General features: G+C 23.9%; 1 long non-coding RNA gene across 1 annotated transcript; it reads right to left on the reverse strand.

Annotated features, from left to right (window-relative positions):
- Positions 1-2046: 2046 nt before the first annotated feature.
- On the reverse strand, positions 2047-2614 carry LOC106334028. Its single transcript, XR_001268510.1, has 2 exons — positions 2441-2614; positions 2047-2340 (listed from the first exon to the last, which is right to left on the reverse strand). It is a non-coding gene; the product is annotated as an uncharacterized LOC106334028 (long non-coding RNA).
- Between the last annotated feature and the right edge of the window lie 3419 nt (positions 2615-6033).

A 6033-nucleotide genomic window follows, 5' to 3' on the forward strand; every position in this document is an offset into this window, starting at 1 on the left:
AACCCACCCAGAATCGTTAGCTTCTATGACTCTATGAACCATAAAAAATTTAGAATCAAAATCTTGGGTTTTTTTAGCTCATTGTGGAGAGAAAGTGAGAGATATGTTGTGTTTAGTTCACAAGAATGGAAAAAGAAGAAGGGTAAATCGATTTTGGCAGCATTAAGAGCTTCAAATTGGTTGTTCATGGTGGTTGTGGTATTGATGACAATGACAATCTTGTAATTACTTGAAGATGATGAGGGTGAGAGAGTAAAGATGTCATTTTCGAAAAAAAAAAAAAAATTGATGACATTTTCGTAAATTATATGAACTTGTGGGGTGAATAGGGCAAAACCAATTTTCAAAAAAAAAAAAGGTTAGTTTTGTGTTTGACTTTAAGTTGTAGGTCAATTTTGCAAAAAACCCTTTTAAAAATTCATGATCATATGTTATTCTGTATATGTAATTATTTATAATTTCAAAATTTATAAAATATTTAACAAATGGATTAAGTAATTTTATATTTATTAGTTGATCTACCAGCTTAATTATGAATATGAATTATGTATATATATAAATATTATAGACATTTTATATCTTATTCTAGAAACAAAAATGAATTAATATTTATATATAGTTATATTTAATATTAATTACAAATTTTATTATTTAAATATCAACATATATATATATATATACTCTTAAGTATATTTTTCTAAGATTACATTTAAAAATATCTTTTAATAGTTTTTACTTAAATGTAAATATATATATATATATATATATATATTAGGTTATAGTATTTATTTAATAGTAACTAAGTTAATTGTATATACAATAATAGGAAGTTAAATACTCTATCCGTTCCCGAAAATAAGATGTTTTAGATTTTTTACTTGTTCCACAAAAATAGATTTTCTATATGTTTAAGGTACTTTTTTATACTTTTAAGAAACATTAAATGACAATATTTGAATTGATTAAATTTCATTGGTGAAAAGTTATTGGAAAGTGTATAATAAAGTAAAAAAAAAATTAAATTATAAACATTTATTGAATTCTTAATAAGTGTGAACACTTTAGAAAATCTTAATTTCGGGAACAGAGAGAATAATATAATGGTCCAACAAACACTTTCTCTAAGTAGATTTTTCGAGCTTATGTTTTAATAGTATCCTAGATTTTGACATGCCTTTTGAAAATGCAGGATTTGACTCTTTTCAAAATTTTATTTTTATTACTTTTAAATTTTATATCATACTATAGTTATATATTATTATAATTATTTAAATTGTATAAAACAAAATATATTATGTGTTTTATGTAGACGTATAAAATTTGAAAGCCCATGATATTTTATTTAAAACTCAAATAACATGGCATAGACAATACTTCAATTAATTACGGTTGTTACTCAATTGGAATTTCTAAATATAAACAAATATCCTATTTAACAGGAAATCATTTTAGTAACTGAAATATGATAAATGTATTTATAATGCTCTAACTACGGTTATATGTTTTATTGGACCCTTTAAAATTTAATAACATTTTTTTATCAGTAGATAAAAAATAAAACTCTAAATTAATATAGTAGATACATTACCATATAGAGTAGAAATTTAAAGACTGATACTAAGATGAGTCAAAAACGAATCAAAACATCACAAGAATCCTTGTGGAGTCCCCTTGATCTCTATGGACTTGTGTGAAACGATGGATCTAGTAATCTGTTATATTTTCAGGCTCGAGAAGGTTTCTTATTGCCAATGATGCACGAGCAAAGATACTGAAATTCTTATTTACATATCACTCAGCTCAGTAAAGATCTCGCCCCATCAAGTTGTGTTGCTATTGACTATAAGCAATCATCCTCATCTCTTCATGTTAAATTATTATTGTCTTACATATTTCATGGTTATGTGAACTTGTATGACTGGAAGTGGAAGTCAGAGTAATTTGTGACTTTTGATTAATTACATAATTTAAAATTTTAATAAAAAGTTGTATTCTGATATAATTTTAATTTTTCTCGTAAATTTTTTTTTAATATTATTACATGGATTGAATCAAACTATTTCAATCTAATAATTTTTATTTATTTCATTTCTTGATCATATATTGATAATAAAGCATGAAAGTTGTTGATGTTACTTTCAAACAAATGCCAATACATTTATAAGATTATTTTATTCTGAACGCATACTACTTATCTGTGACAACAACATTTACCCGGTTCACACCTGTCAAAAAAATAATCCCACTGGTCACAAAACTTTGCGCATCCATATCGCCCTGCTAAATCACACGGCGTTGAGATCTTGAAGCACAGTACAGTCGCCCAATTTATTCCATAACCTATTTATGTGAAAAAAATTATTAAACCAATAAGTATATTAATCAAAAAGAATAAAATTGTATCTATAATTAAAAATGTAGTATAAAAATAAATTGTTACCAGGAGTACTAGCAGGGGTAGTAGCCATAGTTGTAGTATGACAATCAACAAAAGATATGATGAAAAAAGTAGTGAAAACAAACAGAACTAAAGTTTTCATAGTGATGACCATTTTATAAGTAAATTTAAAACTTTGTTGTAAAATATTCACTTTAACGTTTTGTTTGGTGTGTTTTTCTGTACTTTTTCTGATTATATATATAGTGACACATGCACATTACAAGTAAATATTTTCTTGGTCAAATATATATAAGAGAATATAACACTTCCTTTTATATCAAATATAAGAGATTTTTGGTCTTTATAAAAAAAAAGAAGAGATTTTTGGTCAAATTATAATCCAAGAATTGGCTATAGAGAGACACAAATCTATTTATAATTGTAAGAAAATTGTTATAATTTGAATGGTCTATGATTTTAATTTATTATAATTTGATCTAAAATAAAAGGTAAGTCTAAATAATGATTTATGGTAGTAATTGTCAAAATTATAGAAAGAGTAATAATGTTAGATTAATTATTTTTATATATTATAAACTATAAAATAATGAATAAAAACCATTTACAGAAATTTATATAAATAATAAATTATTTATCAAATTTTAGGAATTAATTTCTAACTTATAAAATATTATAAAAGTATAAAATCATTTGTAAATGCTTATAAGTCTATTTATAATTGTATAAATAATTATAGGGATTTGAAAATCATTTGAAATTGTATTACACATCAACTTATATTAAAAGGGACATCACTTAAGTGATTATTCCTTATGTATCGTTCATAAGTGAAACTCAAAACTAATTCTCTTGAATTGACTGCTTGACAATATGTTTATTTTTATTTATTTAATTAAAATATAAAAAGAAAAACTAATCATAGATAAGCCAAAAATTAAAAATTTCAAACAAATCTTAAATATAGATAATCTGATGTAATTATAATTATAGGAAAAATGATTTTGTAGATTATATTATATAAACTTATAAATAGAAACAATTATAGGAAGAAAAAAACTTAAATATATTTATATTAATAACTACTTCAATAAAAGATATATTCAGAAAATTAATTGACTTAAACCTCATAACCTTTTTTTATATATTCATCCACTATATATATCTTATAAAAGTAATGTCAACTAGAATTTTACATCGTTGAGTTCATATTTTATGAAAGGAGAAGAACACAAAAAGGATGCTGATTTTCTCAAAGAAGAATCATAAGTTGATCTCGAGATATTTTCGTTATATTGGTAAGTATAAAATCAACAACTACGAATGAGTGAAGCGCCAAATATAGTTTTTCTAAAGGAAAACAAATATAAACCAAAGATAAATATCTCATGTATATCAATTGAGATTCATTAAAAAGATATAACTTCAATTTTATATTAATTATATTTTAGATTTTCTAAGGTATTATTTTCTTAGAGCCTTTTTGGGCCTACGTGTCAGCTTCAGAATCATTCTTAATCAAAATACAACTACCCATAAATTTCTAGAATAATTACATTTGCCATTTAATATTTTCTTAGTCGACCCACATTTTCTAAAGCTATCTAACAACTTAACTATATACATGAAAGTTTATACCTTGCGTATTAAGCTCTAAGAATCTGTTAATGTTGATTATCTCAGTCGTATAAAGCACAAAGAATATAAAGCACCAGAAATCTATCGTTTTCTTCTCATCTTTAACATTCACAACTTAAACTGACATTGCTTATTATAACCAATGATGATCAGACCTCCCTTCTAATCATCCTCTACCTACAGTGAGTACATATATTAATGTTAACTAGAGATTAATCGGCGCATCCGCGCGGATATTGGTTTTTACATTTTTTATATATTGATATTTTTTTCATAATTAGTATTATATATTTTAGATGTGTCGTAATATAACTAATTGTATTCAAAAGATCTAGACCAAATAAGGTAATATTGTTATTTTTGGTACAAATATCTGAACTCGTTTCAGATACATTTGTTATTTAGATAATTTTAAGTTCCTATACATCAAAATCGGACTCATCATGATCCAAAATGCTCCAACTCAAAAATCCGCACATAAATTTATAATATTCAATTGAAGCCTAATGTAAAAAAAAAATGATACCCAAAAGGAACAATTTGTACCTAAATGGATACCAAAGTTTATGTCTAACTGATTTTATAAACTAATAAAAAAGATTATTTCAATGTGATTTGGTTAAATTAAGTGAAATTAAAAGAATTCTTTTTATATTAAAATAATTATACGGAGTGAAAAATTAAGTTACAATAAATGTAATACATTTGTATTATTTTGATTTAAGTCATTCTTTTATTCACAAAAACATGTATTTGAATTATGCTTTTGGCTGCGTAATTTTTTACTGATTGAAACTAAAATAAATAAACAAATAAGTAGAACAAACTTAACCGAACGTTTAACCATATGCAAAACTCAATTATTTTACATTTTTTATTTTATAATTGACACAAAGTTAATGTTGAAAACTAATAAATAAAAACATGTACTATTATTATTATGGTAAGATAATTAATGATGTGTTGTATTGTTAATGTAATATAATTAATAAAATTGTTAAACTGAGTGAAATATAGAAAGACAATTAATGTAATTATATTAACGAAATTATTAAAATGACATTATACTTTTTTTTTATAATGTTATTCATGTTTCCAAACAATTTCAAAAGGTAAATAATATAGATGTTTTTAATCTCATGGTTATTATAAGGGATAATTGATGTCTCTTTGTTTCTGTATAGTTTGATGACAGAGCAAAATTCCAGTAATCATGCGGAACAATGAGTGTGAAAAACAATCACAGAGAGATATTTCATACCACATCATATCAAATCATTTATTTCGAATAAGCTAGAATAAACCAAATCGTAATCTAACAAAAATAACTTAAATGTAGCACATCCATTAATAATCTAGAAATTAAGATGAACTAAACTGCGTACAAATATTTTTTGAAATTTTTTTTCTTCAAAAACTAAAACCAAAAGAAGTAACTCAATCCTATAATATTTCCGGTGTTTTTGCTGTTTTGGCGTAAACTTTTTGTTTGTTTGGGTCATTTTTTATGTGTTAGTATTAGTATGATCTAGAAAGTTGAATTGTCGTGGATACTTTAGGAAGATTATTTATTGTCTTATCCCCTATATATTAATTGAGGAACATTTCAAAAGATGTAACTTCAATTTTGTATTAATTAAAATAGGCTCCAATGCATAGGTGGCACTCAATTAGGCAGTCAATTACATTCAATTGAAAAATAAGTAGGTCCACATTCGATTTTTATATGTTGTTAGATACATAAATTAGTCAAACTATATGATATAATGATATGATATGTTATTTTCTTTCCTTAAATCAAACCTACGGAATTACCATAAATGACTAATATATATATGACATTTAATGATTTTAATAATAAAGATTTGATAACAATTTATATCTCCTCCATCATTTTTTGTTTAATTTTATATTATTAAAATAAATTAAACAATCAAATTAGCTATAAAAGTAAAATTTAGATTTTTTCGTATATGTTATATTTTGAATTTTTTAAA

The sequence above is a fragment of the Brassica oleracea genome, chromosome C3 (genome assembly GCF_000695525.1).
Source record: "Brassica oleracea var. oleracea cultivar TO1000 chromosome C3, BOL, whole genome shotgun sequence".
Classification (NCBI taxonomy): domain Eukaryota; kingdom Viridiplantae; phylum Streptophyta; class Magnoliopsida; order Brassicales; family Brassicaceae; genus Brassica; species Brassica oleracea.